The sequence below is a fragment of the Neovison vison genome, chromosome 1 (assembly GCF_020171115.1).
Source record: "Neovison vison isolate M4711 chromosome 1, ASM_NN_V1, whole genome shotgun sequence".
Lineage (NCBI taxonomy): Eukaryota > Metazoa > Chordata > Mammalia > Carnivora > Mustelidae > Neogale > Neogale vison.
The window spans coordinates 254,316,545-254,336,976 of record NC_058091.1 but is presented as its reverse complement, the minus strand read 5'-3'; the positions used below and the strand labels follow the sequence as shown (position 1 = coordinate 254,336,976).

General features: G+C 48.1%; 1 long non-coding RNA gene across 2 annotated transcripts in view; it reads left to right on the top strand.

The window, feature by feature from the left end:
* Nucleotides 1–20,432, top strand: part of LOC122892666 — a 225,782-nt gene that overhangs the window by 151,049 nt on the left and 54,301 nt on the right. The window contains exons 1-4 of one of the 2 annotated variants that reach the window (XR_006381439.1): nt 6,895–7,260; nt 10,524–10,623; nt 14,527–14,641; nt 19,996–20,062. This is a non-coding gene — a long non-coding RNA (uncharacterized LOC122892666). Of the gene's footprint in view, nt 1–6,894; nt 7,261–10,523; nt 10,624–14,526; nt 14,642–19,995; nt 20,063–20,432 lie in introns of those variants that run through there. The other variant, XR_006381438.1, reaches the window with a different exon arrangement.

The window sequence follows — 20,432 nt, the reverse complement described above, 5'->3', positions numbered from 1 at the left end:
GAACAGGGTCACATCCATGAGTAGGGGCACACATATATGGCCCATTGATTTTTAGCAAAGGTGCCCAGACTGAATGGTCTGTCTTTTCAACAAATGGCATTAGAAAAATTGGATATGTATACCTTATGCATATATATAAAACTTTTGATTCACACTTTGCCTCATATACAAAAGTTAAGTAAAAATAGATTACATAACTAAATACAAAGCTGAATACTATGAAACATTGTGAGGAGAGCACAGGGGACTGGAGCTCAGCTGGGCTTACCCATTTCCGTGCATGTTCCCCAGACGTGGTTATGCTCCTGAAGCCCCTGGGTGATTATTACAGCACAGATGTCTCAACCTCATGCCAGACTTAGTCCACATCTCCAAGAGAAGGGCTTAGGAATCTCTGTACTACATGCCCACTGATGGTTAAGATGGTTCAAATTTAAGAAACACTGCTTCAAAGTGTCCAGGCCCTCTGGTCATTTGTCACCTGTTTCCCAGGCCCCAGCCTACTTCCTCCTGACCTTCTCTTCCATGCCATAGACCACTTACAAAAGATGACAGGAAAGTTTTCTTTCTCATTCTGAAAATATCTTGAGTTTGGGTTAATTTTTAGTTTAATTGGGTCTTATTGTCCTTATTACCATCCCTATTGCTATGTAGCACTGCCCTACAGGAACCCTGCAAGATGGGTTTTGCCTTCCCCATTGTACAAAGAAGAAAGCTAAGACTCCAAGTGAAATAGTTTGTTCAAGCACACCCAACTTGTAAATTATTAGACCAAGGATATAAATCCAGTTTTATCTGATTCTAAAACCATCTTCTTAACCCTCACACCTGCAGTGATTTAGAGGTGCTGGGAACTCCCTCTCACAGGGTTGGTTCATGTACTCATTCCTGTTACAAATGTACCCACTGGGGGGACACCTGGGTGGCTCAGTGGGTTAAGCCTCTGCCTTCAGCTCAGGTCATGATCCCGGGGTCCCGGGACCAAGCCCAGCACCGTGCTCGCTGCTCAGAGGGGAGCCTGCTCTTCCCTCTGCCTGCCAATCCCTCTGCTTGTGCACGTTCTCTCTCTCTCTCTCTTTCTCTCTCTCTCTCTCACACACACACACACATAAATAAGTAAAATCTTACAAAAACAAAACAAAAACCCCCACAAATATACCCACTAGGTCCTGGGACTTTCACAAGTAATAAAGGTGAGTGTAATTTTCTCATCTTGCCCTGAGTAGCTTTTGACTCTCTGGAGATACAGGCTATGATAGCGTGATTTATAATAAGAAATATGTATTTGGCCTTTGACCCAGTTTCTGACACCGAACTCCTAAAACCTTGGAATTTCCCAAGTGATGAGAATGACAGAGGTGCCTCCTATTATGTCAGTGAAGTGACTTTTGGACCCACCTAAGGATGGCTGCTGGTTGCCAGCAGAACCAATAAAGTGATTGAAGGGTTGAAACTTTCAGTCTCACCCCCCTGGTTTCTGGGGAAGGGAGAGGGGCTGGAGGGTTGACTCAATTGCCAGTGGCCCATGATTTAATCAACCATGCCTATGTAATGAAGCCTTCATAAAAACCCAGAGAGTTTCCAGGTTGGTGAACCAGAATGCTCCCACATGCTGCCATTCCAGGTTCAAATTCCATGAGGACAGAAACTTCTTTGTTTAGGACCTCTCTTTTTATCTCTTCATCTAGCTGTTGATTCATATCCTGTGCTACTCTTTGTAAACTGGTAATCTAGTGAGCAAGTAGGTTTCCTGAATTCTGTGAGCTGCTCCAGCCAAGTAATAAAATCCAGGTCGGGGGGTCATGGGAACCTCTGGTGTATAGCTGGTCAGTCAGAGGCACAGGTGAAAACCTGGGCTGGTGACGGCATCTGAAGTGGAGGTCAGGCTTGTGGGACCAGACCCTCAACCCATGGGATCTGACCCAGTCTCCCAGTAGGTAGGGCCAGAATTAAGTTCAATGGTAAGACACCCAGCTGGGGTGGGGGACGGGGGATACACCCATACTGGAATTGGGTACCAGAACCCTTATAGAGAACAAACAGAAAAATTAAAAAAAAAAACAAACATTGGACATGTTTATTAAGTACAGTAACAAATTGCTGACAAGAATTGGAGAGAAAATGAGCAAGACTGTGTAGGAAGGGAGAAAGTAGGCAAGGAAGATAGACAGATGGCATCTGTAGTGAGCCCAGAGTTTGCCCATGTGGATGGGACTGTTTCTTGTGGCTTTGCTCACACTGACAAGAAGCTGGACATCACCTAAATAGCCACCAGTGGGGGGAAGGGTGAGCAAAGGAATTGTGGCCCATCAAAACTGGGAAATATCCCACAACTGTGTACAAAATGCATTTGGTTTTATCTACCAATGGCAGAATCCATGATACCTCGTTAGGAAAGAAAGCATGTATTGTAGGGTCCCAGGTTTGCAAAAACTGTAGCCCCAAGCCAAGAGGTTGCCTGCACACCCATTTGCATATATTTATGTGAGCAGGAGGGAACAGTTACACCCCAACATGGTTTAGGCATGGGAAGGGCAGGTGACGAGGAAATTGGGAGAGATGATGAGGTTTCCCCCCCCCTACAAATCCCTGTCGCTGCATAGGGCAGACACATTACTTTTGTAAATTTTGAAGAAACACTTGCTAAGAGGAAAAAAAAAAGCTTGTCCAGCAAAACAGGTGATCAGAAACAGAGGAATGATCCATTACCAAAATGATACCAGGAACAAGATGGATGGCTTTCTAACGCTTCTGAGTGACAAATGTGGAAGTGAGACTCCAGAGGGAGCAGGTCCCATTTTATAGGTGAGACTTGAGCAGACTTGTGATGTCTAAGCAGCGAGGCTGTGCATCCTGGCCTCAGAGCTGGAGGCCTTCCCTGTAAGTGACGATGACAGGAGGGAGCCGGGACCCTGCTGGGGACAGCACGATGGTGGTGGCAGCCCACGCACACCCGTGCCGCCTAAGGTCGGGGGGAGAGAGAGGCGACCCTGGGCACACTCAGAGGCTGGGAGGCTGGGTGAGCTGCCCATCCCTGGGGCTATTGCAGGGAGGGGGCCCCAGGGAAGGGGAAGCCTGCTGGCAGCTGTTGACCTGGGGCCATTCCTGGGCCTTGGGACTGCGGCAGGTGGCGGTGCAGACATAGACCCCCTGGAACAGTAAATCTCCCAGGCGCAGGGGCTTGGGGAGAAAAGCTGCCAGTGAAATTGAACTCTGGTTCACAGAGAGTTGTACAGAACTCACTCTGTTTTCAGCCTGCTAAATCTCTTCTCTTCACCCTGGCAGACCCCTCTGCAGTATGAGGCAGTGTATGGTGAAGGGAGAGGCACCTGCCTTCTGGGACGATCTTAGCCCTCTCACAGGGAGTCCTTACCTTCTCCAAACCTGCTCCGACTCCCAGGGCAGGTGCTTCAGGAGGAGCTCCTGCCCGCTCTTTTCCCAGTTCCCAGCTGGCTCACGGCTCAGAGACATGGGCTTCTCCTTGGGCTCTGTCCCTTGTGTCACCGTGGAAGGCAGCCTTCGCCTTTGTGGACGCTCTTCATCTTCTTTTCTCTCCCTTAAAGCCCTTTGCCCCCCACCCCCTGGAATCCACTTCCTTTTGGATGGAGCTGGAGTGAGGTGTGGTGGGGGTGGGGGGTATCTTTGAACCTCACTTCCTCCTAGCCGACCTTCTGCCAGCACTCTCTCTCTTCCTGGGCCCTGAGAACTTACCACTTGCCTGGCAGACCCCTGGCCTTGGGGTGTGCCTGGCAGACCATGCCTCTACAGGAAATAGAATTTGAAGTCATGACTTAAACTCTGGAAAGGAAGTTCTTGGTGAGTCCACACTGCCTAGATTTCCCTATAGGCCCCCACACCAACTCCCAGCATACTCACTCTTTCTTCCTTCCTTCCTTCCTTTCTTTCTTTTTTGGCTTCTAAAGACAGTGTTAGATCAGGACCTGAGAACCCTAATGTGGGGTTGCCCCAAGATGCCACATGCCCAGCTAAGTGTTTGAGAGCTCCTGAGAAACTGAGCTCCCTTTGGTAACTGCCCTGCCTCTAGCTGAGATCCCTGAAAGATTTCAGGTAGAGAAGGGATCTCCTTACCTGTATGCGGCCTTGGTGTCCACAGTACCATTGCTGTCTTTCTCTGTTCATGTAATGGCTCCTAGCAAATATAGAAATTTTCTTGGGCCCAAATCTCCTGCTTCTGCTCTTCTCCCTTTGCCTCTGCTTCTCCACAGGTTGATTTTCTTTCTTTCTTTTTTTTTTAAAAGGTTTTATTTTTATTTATTGGACAGAGAAAGAGAGCACAAGTGGGGGGAGGGTAGAGGGAGTGGGAGAAGCAGGCTCTTTGCTGAGCAAGGAGCCCAACTCAGGGCTTGATCCCAGGACCCTGGGATCATGACCGGAGCCAAAGGCAGACGATGAACCAGCTGAGCCACCCAGACACCCCCAGAGTTGACTTTCTTATGTGGTTTAACTCTTGTCCTAATATCTTTCCCTCTGATGCTTCCCACTTGGCTATGCAGGATCTTCCATGAACCACAAGAACATCTTCCACTGGCATCTGTAACTTGGCACTCCGGCCCTCAGCTCATCCCTTTCTAAAGAAGCACTCTCATATCTGGTAGCAGAGTCACTGCCCTTAGTCTTTTCCTAGATATCTTCCTCTCCATTAAGAGCCCTGGTTTTTTGTCCTGATGAACCAGAGCCACCTGTGGCAGTCCCCTTCTCTTTAGTCAGTGGCTAGCCTAGGAATGAGCATGATCCCCAAATTGGAGCAGGGGACGTAAGGGAAAGTCAGCCAGGAGACTTTGGGGAACAGTTCTCCTCCCTCCTAAGGAGACAGAGTCCTTCATGTTTAAGTGTCAAGTGCACATACGGTGTTTGAGGCTGCAACAGCCATCTTGTGACAAGGAAGGCTGACCTGCCATCAGATGGGGAGACCTGAGCCCTTCGGAACCAGTGCTGCCTTCTCTGGGCTTCTCGCAAAGTGACCTAGGGAGGGCCTCTATGGTTTCAGCCACCCTTCACTTGATAATCCATGACTTAGATTAGTTTTGTTGCAGCCAGAAGCATTCCAAGTGATACGCAGGGTACTCCAGACGGGTACACCATTCGTCTGCCTCCGTCCCTCTAAAATCCATCCTGTACTAGGTTGCAAAATTCTTTCTGCAACAAGGCCTTAGTCAGGTCACTTCCCTTCTCCAGAGTTGCTAGAAGATTCTGACAGTTTACCCATTTGAGCTGCAGCTCCTCAGCAGGCCTGGCTTGAGTAGAGACTCTGTCATTTGGAGCCTGCAGCTAAGGAGGTCATGATGGGGCCACTACAGCCTTAAAGGTCTGTATCGTTATTTGTGACACTGGCCACGAGGGGCAGTCACTGGGACCTGCAGAAGTGACTTTTAACCGTGCTTCAGAATCCCTTGGAGGCCTTGCTAAAAACTGATTGTTGGGTCTTACCGCTGAGTTTCAGATTTGGTAGATCTAGGAAAGGGTCAATTTGCAGCCATATTTTAAAGTCTCCGGCCAGGATCTGGGTTCCTTTCTTAGTGTGGCGGAGACTTGTTAGAGAGTTTTCAGCAGCAGAGCACGTGGGCCCAGAGTTGGCTTTTAGATGATGTATCCTGGCTTTGTCCACTCACTCGGGAAATTACAGAGGATGTCTACCCAGTGCTTTAAATGGGCCTAGCCTTTAACCACGAACACGCTAAGTGCTGCTCTCAGGACAAGTGGCCCTGTTTTCCTTGCAAGTAGACCAAGTTGTTAGTTCTCTCATTCACTGAGAAACACTGAGTGGACACCTCCTCTCCACTGGGCTCTTCACAGATAAGAGCCTGCACACACATCTCCTTCCTGGACGAGCCCTATCAGACGGCGGGAAGGGCGGACCATGCTCTCCAGATGAGGACAGAGGACTTGGTGCAGATGGAAGAGCTGAGACAGAACCAGGATTCGGACCCGGGTCACCCTTTTGAAGCTGCTGTTCTTTCTGCCTCAGCCAATTGCTGTTTGTCCACATCCCGGGGGTGAGGGGGTGGGGGGTGAGGGGGCCGGGCTGTTCCTTCGGTCTCTGACTCGCACTTCTCGTATCTGATTTCCAGGAAGAGGACACCTCACGCTGGATGGCGTGCACCCAGCTGGGCAGGCTCAAGGGCAGAGAATTCTCTGCTTTGTGCCCACAGAGGGGGATTTATAAAACCCACCTCAAAGCCTAGATAAACATGCAGTATCTCTCTGCAGCATGTCAGCGTGGAGAACCCAGGAGCTCAGCCGACCAGGTCCGGCCCCATGACTCTTGCCTGACGGACTCTGGCGTCTACCCCAGAGGTTGTGCCTGGTCATCTATTTCAGTGCTCTGATGAAAAAGTCAAAAACAAGCCATTCTGGCTACCTTGTACCTACTGTTTGCGTGTATGTACAATACATGCTGTACTTTTCTCGGGCCCAAACAAGAAAAAAAACAAAACAAAACAAAACCCAACCCTCTTGGCCTATTTGAAGAAGGAAGTAGAGCTTGGAGAAGCCTCTTGGAAGCATGTTTGCACTGGTCTGGGAAAACACCTCTGAGTGTTTGCCTATACAGGCCTTAGAGGCCGAAATCCCATAGACTCAATCAGGAATAGTCAGCGGCAGGCCCATAGGTCTTGCTGTTTCTGACTCGGACAAAATTGGGAACGGCTGCTCTGGGCCAAGTAGGAATGCTTTATGATGTGCTGACACGTCTGTGAGACATTACAGGGAGCACTGGGTGCCATCTCTGGGGAATGCAAATTTATGACTTTCCTATTTGGAGCCCTGGAATGCAGGCTCCCCACCTGCCTGCTGCTGACAGTAAAGAGGGAATCGGTTAAGAGCCACTTCTGCATGGGGTCTGGCCATGTCCAGATGCCATTCTTCGAGGTTTTGGCCATCAAAGGCTAGAGAAAATCTTCCCTTGGCAGCACACGCTGCCTCCCCCGATGGTGCTAATGTTCCGAGAGAGATGCTTTATGGGTCACTGATGGAAAGATGCATCGTGGTTTTTGAATGACGCCAGCTCGGACCTGAGTTCCCATCCCATCTCTGCCACTTTCTACCTATGTGACCTGGGCAAGTCCCTTGGTTTCTTCCTCCTTAAATTAGGGCTAAGAGAGCCTCCCCTCTAGAGAGCAGTCAGCAGCTGATACTGATTGAGCGCTTAACTAAACTATTCCCATTGATTATTTAACTTGTTATTCACAAGGTTCCCATGATGGACACCATTTTGCAGAAGAGGAAGTGAAGCTCAGAGAGGTGAGGAAACTTGCCTAACGTCACACAGCCAGCAGGATTAGAATCTGCCAGAATGCAGGGCTGACCATCACAATCACCAGTCTCTGTAGATTTCTGTTGAACTATTGTGAGGATCAGATGTCACTCAAATTAAATGTTACTCGTGGCCTAGCTTGAGCTGCAGCTCCATTTATATTAGTTCCCTTGCCTCCTGCCCAGTTCCTGAATGAAGAAGACAGACACTAAAATAAATAAATAAATAAATAAATAAATAAAAATTTTTTAAAAAATTAAAAAAAAAAAAGAAGACACTGTGGTCAGAGCTGGCAGGGAGCCCAGTGGGGCTTCACTTCCCCTGGGGACCTGTGTTAGGCTGAGCAGCTTTTGTTTATTTTAGGCTTTCGAGAGCCAGTTAGGAGCCTGGCACCTGATATGTGATAGTCCTGGGCATGTTAATTTGCTCCTGTGGACCCCGGTTTCCTCATCTGCAGAATGGGTTGATGGCAGTTCTTCTTCAGGGCGGTTGTGAGGCCCAATAAGACAGAGCATAGAGAGCACATGGCATTGCATCCGGCTTACAGGGAGCACTCAGTTGGGGGAGATATCATTGTCCTCCCTTGAGGACTCCAGATGAAGGGCAGAATGAGAGTGGGGAACTGAGCCTTCATAATGAAAATATTTTCGGAAACAGAAAGGCAAAAATCAAAGACACAACACCCAACAGACCTCCCCAGTCTTTCTGTCCTTCATTCTCTGTGTATCTAGTTTGAACCTTCCTTTTAAATGAAGCAAGAAGTCCCATCGCTAGGCCACCCTCAGGGTATTATGGCAGATTCGAAGATGCTGCTGATGTCCGGCTTCTGCCGAGAAGGGCGGAGCATTGTCTCCCTGAAAGCACGGGTTGTCCTGTACTCTAAGTATCCTGGTCAGGGTTTGCTGTGTGTTACATTTAAGGCACATAATTAGTTGTGCCTTTTTCCTGAGGCCTTTTAGAGAAATCCTTAAATTCCCACAGAGGTCACCTAAATCTTCTAAACAGTAAAATTCTTTTTTGCATTAACCTTAAGGGAACTGAGTGGTCTGTAGAAATGTCTGAGAAGCAATCATTTTATGGGGGCTGAACTCTGTCATGGGGCCCACACCAAGAATTTCCCCCAACAGTGCAGCAGAATTCTATTGCCCACAGAGGGCAGGTGTTGTCCATGGCTGACTCTGCGTCCATGTCCCCTTCCTTGCTGACAGCACCGTGGTTCAGAGCAGCAGTGAACTCAGTCCCCAGTGATACAGTCACTTCCTCACACATCCCTGTAACTAGAGGCAGTCACATAACATATTCTGGACATGTGCACATGGGAGAGCTTTGGGAGCTCTGTGGAAGTGTGTGTTTTCTGCCTTCTCCCATATTTCTACCTTGAGCGCAGACATGATGGGTGGAGCCATACCTGATATCTTGTAAACAAAATGAATAAAAGAGAATTACAAAGACAGTGGCCCTAACATCACTGAGCAGCACTTTCTACCTGTAGGTATATCATGTGGGAAAAACAAACTTCTTCCTTGGTGAGGGAGAAGGTTATGGTAGGAGTTGACCAGATGACTGAATTGGTCTGGGGCCAATCCCTAAAATGAGGGCCTTGTGGGTTGGGGGACAACCCCCAGATGCCAGCATTTCCACCTCACGCTCACCTTTCTGTCCCACAGTGGGGAAAAAAGGTGTTTAAATCACTTTAGTTGAATTTTTTGGTTACTTGCTGCCTAGAGTATTTCTAACTGTTAAGCAGAACTCCAGGTGACCTTTGGAAACCAAGTTGAGGAAAACTGGGAGGGAAATTCAGGGCTGAATTTTTATTCCCTGACCATAGCATCTCCACTTTTTCTGGGTTAGAGTTTGGCTGAGTGAACACTTGGAATGCAACCCGGCACGATCGGAAAATCTAGATCAGGAATTCTAGCTGTGTCACAGACAAGAAAAGAGAAGGTCATGAGGGTCCCTGGGTCACAGACTCATAACCTCTTCAGGGGAGAATATTCTCTCAGAGAGCATCTGGGTCACATCATTCCCTACCCCCTGGGTTTCCATTTTGGGTTGTCAAATTAATCACCCTTTCCCGAACATTCTGTGTCTTGGCCGATCCATTTCCTTGACTCTGAAGTTCTCATCATCTCTCCCACACTCTCTTTTGGCTTACCTTTCAAAGCCCCACTTGGTGACCTCATTCTTTCAGGTCCTTTTGACCACTGCCATGCCTCCCCACCCACACAGGATGCATTGTTCCTTCTGCTAGGCCATCTTAGTTCCCTCTTCTGACATCATTTCCAGAACTCTCTCATCCAATAGGCACCTGTCCCTTGACCCCAGGCTAGACACTTAGCATATGATGTTATAGTACATTGTAGACATGTTTATGTCACCTGCCAGAGTAGGACTTCTTTGAGGGCAGGATCTATTGACTGTGACCATTTACATTTTTTCCATAGCCAGAAGGATACATGCAATGAGTGCTTGGGTGTTCAGGTCTGTACTTTGGACAGCTTTGGATCACCAGTTTCCTAGGATGATCTTAGGACTTGCACACCAAAAGGATCCCATGGTGCAATAGGTGTGGAGAATGGTAGACTGTATGAGATTTTTCAAAGTCCTACCCATATAGGGAATCACCAAGAGGGAGATTCAGTATCTCCAATGGATTTGATCATGGATCTCTTTTTCTTTTTTTTTTTTTAAAGATTTTATTTATTTATTTGACAGACAGAGATCACAAGTAGGCAGAGAGGCAGGCAGAGAGAGAGAGAGAGGGAAGCAGGCTCCCTGCCCAGCAGAGAGCCTGACATGGGACTCGATCCCAGGACCCTGAGATCATGACCTGAGCCGAAGGCAGAGGCTTAACCCACTGAGCCACCCAGGTGCCCTGGATCTCTTTTTCATAGAGAACCTTGAGGGCCTAAAATGTTGAGGAATGCATTTTGGAAACCCTAAGTCAGACAACTCCTTTATTTTAAAAGGAAAGCATAAGCCAGTGCCTTTCTTAAAGTCTATCAGCTGTTTGGAGGTATAGGTGAGCTCTAAAATTGAGAGTCCTTGAGGGCATACCATGGGTGACCTCAGAGGTCACTAGACAGTCAGTGAACCATAGTTCAAAAGGCAGGAGTTTGAAGGGTCAGGAAGATCTGGGCTCAAATCTGGATTTTCCACTTTCTACCTGAGTCACCAGAGCAAACCCTCCAACCTCTCTGTCTCTGGTTTCTCACCTATAAATCTCATGTGGCACTTTTGATGTCCGAAGGGTCTACCATGTACCGAAGGCTCCGTGAATGGTTACTGTGGAAGCCAACAGGTTCTGCAGACTTCCAGGGATGTGAGGAGAGATCCTGCGGATATTAGAGGTAAACATTAAAGAAGAATTAACACCATTTTGGGTACACATACCAGTGATATATGGTGATATAGCCAGAAAAGGCTCTCCGGGTGAGAGTAAGGACTCTCCAGCCCAATACTATCAGTAGGACAAGGGCCTGCTCATTCTGGAATCTTCCTTCCTGCACCTGGGGACCGATAGGTGAAATACTGCTCTAATATCCCTCAGTCCTCAAGACCAGCTTCCTTCCACACCCTAGGGACCATCTTTCCCTGGCCCTCCACACACCAGAGTGGGCAGCCGTGCAGCTGAACCTGCACATTCTTCCCTTCCTCCTCAGTCTGCCATGATCTGGCCTCTGTCCTTCTCTTTGCCTCTTCTCACTCTCTGTCTGTCACACTCTGCCTCAGTGTCACTGAATCTCCCTCACCTCCTGGCACCCTCTAGGTTCCCCCTTCCCACCTCACAGCCTTTGCTATGTTCTTTCCTCTGTCTGGAAGTCTTCCCTTCTCTCTTCTGGTTGAACTCTTCTCCAGATCTTATCTCAAACGTCACCCCCTTGAGAGAAACCTAAATGCCACCACGACCAGTTCCTCCACTATTACCTGCTCACATCCTTTCCTTTGCTTTTTCTTCATCCTAAACACGATTAGTAAGGAAATACATTAATGTGATTTAAAAAAAAAATCAATGTCTAGCTCCCATTCTAGAAGACAAGCTTCATGAGGTTTGCTTTGCTGACTGTTTTGTCCCCCGTGCCTAAGCTGGCCTGAGCACGGCAGTAGGTGCCCAGCAGATATCAGGTGAACTGACTAGACGACATTCCTGGTTTATTTGAGGGGTCCATAGACCCCAGAGTTTTCTGAATGGGGCCGTTTTCCTTGTGGGCCTGGGAGGGACAGGCTGGGAGTTTTGCCAAGCCTGCTTCTTCTCAGAAAGGGCTGGTGTTTGAGCCTCACGTGGCCAGGGAGGGGGAACACTGCAGGAGGGCCTGCCAGTGGGAGCCCGGTTCTAAAGTGGTCCCCTTTAGGGATTCGTGGGAGAAAATTCTTCCAGCCTTCAGTAGAGCATTTTCTGCATACCTCTGACACATTCCATTCTTCACTCTGTAAATTTTGGAAGAGCTCACGTCTTCCGTCTTGCTTCAGCTGCTGGGAAGCTCCAGTTGGATTTCCAGCCACTTCGCATAATCAAGTGACAGCTCAAAGCTTGTCGTCTGCATGTTAACCGCACCCAGGATTCATTTTCTTTTCCTACCCCCATTCTCCTTTCATCCAGATTTCTTACTGAAGTCATTTTGTATCCTGATGCATGTATGGGGCAACGCCAGCCCCATCAAACCCTTACCGCGATGATTGTGATATTTTTAAAAACTGGAGTGAAATGAATATACATGAAATTAACTACTTGAAAGTACACAGGCCAGTGGCATTTGGTACATTTGCAATGGTGTGTAGCTAGCACCTCTAATTTCAAAACATTTTCATCACTCCCAAAGAAAACGCTTTGCCCTTTAAGCATCACTGCATTCCCCTCCCCCCAGCCCCAAGTTTACCAAGATGGTAAGCTCCAATCAGCTTGGCTTTCTGTCTCTATGGATTTGCCCATTCTGTTTCCTTTGATAGGAATTATATAATGTGGCCATTTGTGTCTGTCTTCTCCCACTTTGTACAGCCTCTTAGCACCTATGGCTACCTCTTCCCTTTTTGTGGTTTGTTTTGTTAGATTGATTGGTTACAAATGTGGGTCAGCAGAGGCTGGGAACATTTAGTTTCCTCTAATATGTGAGAGGAAGAAAAAAAAAATCTCTTTAACTCTGTAAAGTACATAATAAATATTCCCACCCAGAAAGCCGGTATACTATGGATGGTCCAATATTACATTCCAGAGGTCTTGAGACCTGGCTACTGGCTGCTTCCCTCCAGAGATAAACTCCTAGAATAGACAGAGGTGTCAGTCAGCATTAAAATAACCTTGGCAGAAGTCCCTATGCCAGAAAGATAGCCACAAATGTCAGTGCCAAGATACATGGCATCAGGAAGGGGGGGTTCTAAATTAAGTCTTGGTCATGAGTAATATTGACTCAGGTCTGGGGGAGCTGACTGGTCACTTCTACCCCCTGGATGCATGTCCCTGACTTGGCAGGTGGTGGGTGAGAAGGGCCTACGGAAGGCTGAGGTGGAAATGCCACCAAGAAATGGAGTATGATTTCCAGCACTAAGGCACTCTATCCAGGGCAGAAGACAGTTGAGGGGGAAGAAATAAAGGGAGGCACAGGGATCTCAGCTTCTTGAGTGGAGCTTAGGAAAGCAGACATAAGCAGGCTATTTCTGCTCATGCAAAGGCGGGGACTCTGTTTTAATATGTCAATTGATTATTGACGCTGGAGATGATCAGAGAAGACAGGAGACCGACTTAGATGAAAATGGCTGCAGGAGCCACTGTGGCCCAACCTGGTTTCCTTCTGTGATATAACCTGAGGTTCTTCTTCTTTTTAAATTTTATTAATGGTTTGAAAATGGTGCTTTCGGCATTCAGGGGAGGCTTAGGTCTAAGATGACCCTGGGAACAGATTCCTGTCTTTTTATCTCTAGTTATGTCAGCTTGGGTAAATTTCCTCTCTGACCCTTAGTTTCTCATCTGTAAAATGGGAATGATAGCTTGGTTACCTCAAGGAGCTCCTGAGTGGATTAAATGCAGGTGAGATATTGGCATCGAGACCGGTGATCCTTAAAGGTTCATATTCTCTTCTTCCTTTTTCCTCTTCTAAATATTAAGGAAAAACCCAACTCTTTAGGAACATCTAGTGATCAGTGAGGCAGTGTGAGCCCCAAAGGTGGGATGTGAGTGATACAGTGCAGGGGTCAGACGTGGTGAACGCCTTACAGTTGAGACGACTTCAAGACATCAGGTTGGCAGAGACAACATAAACTATGTGAGAATCAATTTCAGGAAAACCCATGTCAGGGCATAACAGATGTGAAGTGGGGCACAGGGTCCCTTGCAGTTAGTTGGTGCATCTCTTCTGGGAGAGCCTTGTCTGAGGCAGCGATGGGCGAGCGCCATTCTCCAGCACTCTCCCTCCTAACGCTGACACGTCATGTCAAAGGGATCTATTTGCAATCTGGGCCTCCCTCTTCCAGCCTACTGTGGAGAGTGCCAGGCACATACACCCTTTTTTAATACTTGAAGTTAGCACTGAATGCATACTTCTCAGGAAGAGGGCCTGTGCTAAGCTCTTTGTATTGACCATCTCCTTCTTTTGTTATAAGAGCCGTAGAAAGTAGATCATTGTCTTGCCAGAGGAAAGACATAAGGCTCTGAGGCAGAACACACTTGCCCAAGGTGACAAGGGTAGCGAGTGGCAGAGCTGGCCTTTGACCCAGGCAGCTGGACTTCAGTGTCATTGCTCCAGATCTCAAGTTCAAGTGATGGCTTTCAGCACTCATACCTCCTGTGTGCGGAAGGAAGGGAAGCAGGCGTCAGTGTGGGCCTGACTGGTGGTTGAGGAAGACTCTGAGAACACATTGTGACATTGCCAGACATATTCATGAAGAAGGCCACAGTGACTGCAGGAGACAGACAGGGAGACCAGGAGCTTTCCCGCGGCAGCAAAGCATAATAAACACTGAGAGCTGCAGAAGTGGGCAGCAGCAGTAGGAAGACTGAGGAAGCTTCTGTCGGCAGGCCACAGCATCCCCTGAGAAGCTCTTGCTCCATCACACAAGCCGGGGAGTGCCAGTATCATGCAGGCTGGGCAGCCACGGGGTGGGCACAGCAGGAAGTGGGAGGGTCACCTGCCACTTAGAAAGGCACCTTGAAAGCAGAGGGCTTGGGGGGGGGACACGCCGTCCCTGGAGCCACAAGGGTCTGAGAGCTGGATCAGCCACTTTGTAGCTGGGGACAGAAAATTTTCCCTTTCACCTTTCAGGACTGCAGGTTTCTTGCTTCTAAAATAAGGATAGCGAACCAGCGGGATCATCCCAAGGATTAGAGAGAATGCTCACAACATAATCAGCACAGTGTCCCCCGCTCCACCTATAGAGGTAAATGTTTGTTCTCATTTTTAATAATAGTGGCAATGAGTGGTATTACTACGAGTGTCCCTGTGGGCAGATTATTCGTATAAGCTTATGTTTCCTTTGTATGGCCTTGCCAATTCATAGTGAATGTCAAGAACACCTACCTCTTTACATAAAGCTTTGGAATCAACCTTAGAATCAAAGGTGAAAGAAAGTCGTGTGTGTGGGTGTGTGCGTGTGTGTGTGCCCGTGTGTGTGCCTTTGCATGTGCATGCGTACACCCTTGTATGTCTTGCAGAGCTGTGGAGGGTCAAACCTGGCAGAAGAATGTGATGGTGCCTTAGGCCAGGCACAGCCTGTAGCAAATGCCAGGAGGGCACAAAGGAGGGACTTGCTCCTGTTCAGGAGAGGAGAAGGCATTCCAGGCATGAGATATTTGCATTAGCCCTTAGCCAATGAGAAGAAGGGAGTCGTAGAGAGGAGAGAGGAATACAAAGGCAAGGCATCTTGGCAGAGCTTGCCTGGTTCAAGAAACAAATTCAGAAGTATCAGAGACAGAGTGCTTGGAGGAGGTACCACGGCTGGTGGCTGGAAACTCCAGCCCCAACCAGAGTCTGACTTTCTCCCTAGAGATCCCCCCAGGACGTCCTGGTATGGTTGGCCCGATGTGGGCAGCTCTGTGTTCTGAGGGTCATGCATTCCTGGTTATGTGTCTGTCCCCAGGGTCTCGGGAGGGAGGAGCATAGGTGAACAAAGTGGGAAGGAGTCCGCGGGGAGGAAGGACTCAGACAAGGGAGCCAAGAAGACTAAATTTTTTGAGAGACTGGCCCTTTGAAGGCCCACATGGTCTCTGCCTGAGCCCGGCCAGGGTGACCTCCAGCAGTCTGCACTGTCTCTGTGGACGTGGGCCATGGAAATCCAGGGTGGAGATAGTTCTTGGCGAGGCACGCCATGGTCTGGTCCATCTCATAATTTCCTTTGGAGGCCTCCCTGGGTATGCCGTCCGTCACAGAGAAAGATGTCCACAGGGGCCCTTGTCACTTCTGACTTGTTTTCCCAAAAGTGCAGCTGGATTTGCTCAGTGCCATCTGCACTATCTCACTGGCCACCCCGCCTGCTCATCTGTTTACAGGCCGTCAGACAGCTGGCCCAGTGAGGGGGACACTGTGACTACAGAACACACAGTATTGACTCCTCTGATGGGAGGAGCCTGGGGCCTTTACCTTGCCAGCTCTGGGGTCCCAGCAGAGAGAAGGGCCACATGTTAGTTCCACTGTGAGTTTAACCGATGTCAACCACCCTCACAATAATACCATGATGAATTGCGGGATAGTTAGATACAAGGTGTCACACAAACATCTCATCGAATCCTGCAATCCTGTGAGATCAGGGCGGGTCATTAATCTGTTTTTCCCAATGGGAAAGCTGAGGCTCAGAGAAGTCATCTAAATTGTCCAAGGATCCCCAGCCAATGGACAGAGCTAGAAGTAAGCTCCTGGAGGCATGGAACCTTCCAAACAGGAAAGAGCCCCCCCCACTCCTGGCATTCAAGGTCCTTCAGGTTGTGTCCTGATCTACCTATCTGGCTTTAGACCCTGCCTGGCCCTCGTCCCCATGGCAGAGCCACCATATCTGCTGGCTGTCCCTGAAGCTCTGCCTGATTTCCAGCTTCCATGCGTTTGTCCCTGCAGTTCTCCCTGCCTGGCTCTGGGCAGTATCTCAGAGGGATCCCACCTGGTCTTCAGGGGGCAGGAAAGACTTTCTCTTTTTCTCATTTCTAGGGTCCAGCACTACAGATCAGTGATGACATTTTTCTATTCTAAAGATCCCTCCTGCTCATTGTTGAAGATTCCCAGAATACCAATGTAGGTGAAGTCAAGTTCTCCTTTCGAATATCTTTACCACCCCAAATTCCACTCCCAGAGAAGGCCCCTGGGGGGTGGTGTGCTGTGTGTCCTCAGATGTCATGCATGTGAAAAGATGTCATATGTATATATTTACACCAATGAGGTCAAACCACGTTTCTGGAGGCTTTTTTCCATTTGCCTCCCCTCCCCTGACCCTCCAGCTATTCTCCATCTTTCTCTGCCCTGCTCTGTGTCTGGGAGGCCAATCCCCAAAAACATCCTGGCTCCCAGGGCCTCTGGCTTCTGAGTGGGGTGGCCAATGGGCAGCACCAGCCAGAGGTAGGAAGACCAGAGGAGAGAGAAGAAAAGAGAAGAGGCTGAGGTATTTACTTTCTCTTCTCCTTCTGCTTCTGCCTTAGCTCCCCGTGGTTCCTGAAGTGGCCCTGTCCCTGAGGCCATAGGCCATGCTGGAACTTCCTTCCACAGTCCAGCTATCTCTGGACTCCAGGAACCTTAGGCCTTCCCTTGTCCCCTGAGGCCAAGTGAACGGTGACTTCCTGCCAATGGTGCTATCCAGGTGCCAGCCCCTCCTGGCTCTCTTACCCAGCACCATATCAGCTCCTCTGTGACACTCTGGTTCACACCCTTGCATGCCCTTCAGTATGCCCCCTGCTTGCTGCTGGAACTCTGTGACACTCATGCCGTTCTGGAACTTCTCTGCCCCTTAGCACTGTATTAGGGGAATGTTTCTGACATCTGTAGCTGTGTACTGCTTCTTTTTAAAACAATTATTTAAATTCAATTTAATTAACACATACTGCATTATAAGTTTCAGGGGTAGAATTCAGTGATTCATCAGCTGCATGCATGTAACATGCCCTCCTTAATGCCCATCAACCAGTTACCCCATCCTCCCAGCCCACTCCCCTCCTTCAACCCTCAGTTTGTTTCCTAGAATTAAGCATCTCTCATGGTTGGCCTCCCTCTCTGTTTTCATCTTATTTTATTTTTCTTTAAAGCATGCACAGCGCTTCTTTCTGGGAGAGACTATGATCTAGAGTTTCAGACCCAAAATACACAGTGACCAGGGAAATGCAAATGGCAGAGAGGACTGTGGAGGGCTTGAGTGAGTTGCCATGATGGAGACAAATAGGGGTGATCTGCCGGCTGGTCTCCTGTCGTACCGATGGACCACGGTCAATTTCAGACATGACCAGTGATGGACATTTAGGGTTTGTCCCCAGTTTCACTCCCTCCAGCAATGCTGCAGCAAACATTTTTGTTCCTGCATCTTTGTGCCTTTGTCCCAGCATATCTGGAAAGGAATTTTCCAGATGTGGAACTGCTGGAAAGAGGTGTGGGTGGATTTGAAGTTTGCTGGATTCAATAAATGACGCCAAAGGACCACCTCTCCCCTAGGGCAGCCCACGCAAGGTGAAGCCTTGCCCTCTGTGCCCTCTAGGGAGCCAGAGGAAGTCTTGTCCAGGACAGGGCTTGGTGAGAGCTGAGTCTCTTCAGCCCTCCTGGAATGAAAACCTCATCGCAGATATTTCTTCTTTTATTCAAAGTGGCAATAACACGACATGCCCACTGTCCCTTCCCCTGCCCTCCACAGCCATCTTTCTTCCAAGGAACCTTGGAATTGATAGAAGAATGTTGCAAGCAAATACCACAGAGTTTTTTTTTTTTTTTTTTTAATAAGATCCAAGAGAAAAGCCTGGAAGCAATTACTACTTCAACCTTTCTCGTGATTCAGTTTGAGTAAATGTTTAAAGAGCACCTAGCCTGTGTTAGTTCTGGGCTGGTACGAGGAGAATTGAAACAGAGAAGACGTGGTCCTCTCCACGCCCTGAGGAGCTCACAGTCTGGGGAGTTGGGGGAAAGAGTTCGTACGCTGTTTTCTAAAGCTGTTGAGGGACCTGGTACGTCAGAATTATTTAGGAGCTTTTCAAAAACTCAGGTCCCAGAGGTCCACCCTGGGGACTTCTTGTTCATCAGGTCTGGAGTGGGGTGTGGGACTCTGTGGGATTCAAAGCCCTCCAGATGGCTGACATTCAGGGAGGGTTGTGAGCTATGGCTGGAACATGTTCACCTCGGGACATGATGTGGTCACTTGTGGGTGGCTGGCCTTCATGGTCAAACCTCGCATTTTGTGTGGCCTGTAGTTTGCACTTGCACGTTAAAAAAAAAAGTCAGTTTCCAATCTCTAATAATCAGAAGATATCTCATCAAATTTTGGATTTCATCTCTTTGAAAAATCCTAATAACTTGCTGTGATACTTGGCCTTTTGGATGGGCATACATTGTCCAATTTTATGCAACCCCCAGAACCTCTCTGTTATAATACTGTTGCCATCTTGTTCCTGGATTAACACCACTCTTTGCCTTATAGTAGAATGAAAGGCAAATGAAATTGTGCTGCTATCTACATCAAAAGTCAAAGACTGTTAGATCAAGAAGTGTGTGTGTGTGTGTTTTAGGTGAGAGAGAGCATATTTCTTTATGGAACTGTTCAATGGGCACATCAAATGTGTCAAAGGAATATGAGCTCAGCCTATTTCCTTTATTTATGCTCCCAGCCAGAGAGCCATGCACTGGTGCCAAGAACACCAAATCCTAGGTGGGGGTGGGGGGGTGAGGGAATCAAGAACCTGGATTTCTCCAGTCCCTTTGGCCATTAACTCATTGTGTCACCTTGGGCACAATATTTAATTCCTTTGGGTTGCCCTGTAAAATAGTGGTTTTCAACTGTGGGGAATTCTACCCTCCCTCCAAAGGGACAGTCAGTGTTTTGTGGCATAATTTGTTGTCACAGTTGGAGGCAAAGGCCAGGGTTGCTGCTAAACATACTACAATGGACCGAACAGTCCCCCACATGAGAGGGTTATCCTGCCCAAATGTCAACAGTGTTGGGTTGAGAAACTCTATTATAAATGGAGACGTCCATCCCTTTTAGCTCTGAAAATCTAAAATATTACCCCCAGGAAAACACACACACATGCAAGCACACACACACACAGTACACAACTTTCAATTTTGGGGGTGGATAAAACCTCAGGAATTGGTAGAATCTTGAAAGGTGAGTAAGATAAGAGACAGGGAGGGGTGTCCCATTAAGTGGGAGCCATGAGCAGAGGAGGGGAAGACAAGTGCAGAGCATGGTCATGGTCACAGCATGGTAAGTGGTCTGGTCTGCCGGGTTGTTGTGGATGGTATAGAAATCTTTGCCTGGGGAGGCTGGAGACCAATTGTTTGGGGCAGTGTTATCACTGCATGGGATGGAATGAAAGTCTGTATGGCTGATCACAAAAAGGAGAGAGGAGCTCTCTCTCCTTCCAGGATGTGGTAGAATTGTACTTCCTGCTCAGGTGAAGTCAAGGCTGGCCAGGTGACTTGAGTCAGCCATTGAATAGTGAGCAGAAGTGGTTGAGACTTCATTGTTGGGGGCAAGTGTTACAAACCAGTGCACCCAGTGCCTTCTTTGTATTACTCTCTCCTTTCTCTCTGGCACAATGACCCTCAATCTTCAAGATTTTGACTGCTTCGTTGGCCTGGAACTCTGAGCAACAAGAATGGGTGTGGACCCTGCCAACTCACAGTGAGTATGGGCAAGAAGTAGACCTTTATGTTTTAGGCTGCTGAGATTTGAAGGTTATCTGTTACTGCCACAGAACGTGGCCATGCTGACTGATTTCTATGGAAGTTACTGGTGGCAAACTAACGTGGCTGTAGATGGTTAGGGAGAAGACATGAACTTGGACTACATTCCTCAGGGAGGGCACTTAACTATCTGGATAAAGCTAAGGAGTTAGTGTCAGTGTAGTGCTAGACTGCCTTTAACACCTGTCTAATGCAATCCTGTGTTCCCCTAACAGAGAGTGGGCACAGGCTCAAGTTTCTGTATTTAGCTAAAATTTCAGAGCATAGTTTTAAAATTGCATTTGATTTTAGGGTTGCCTTCTATTTAT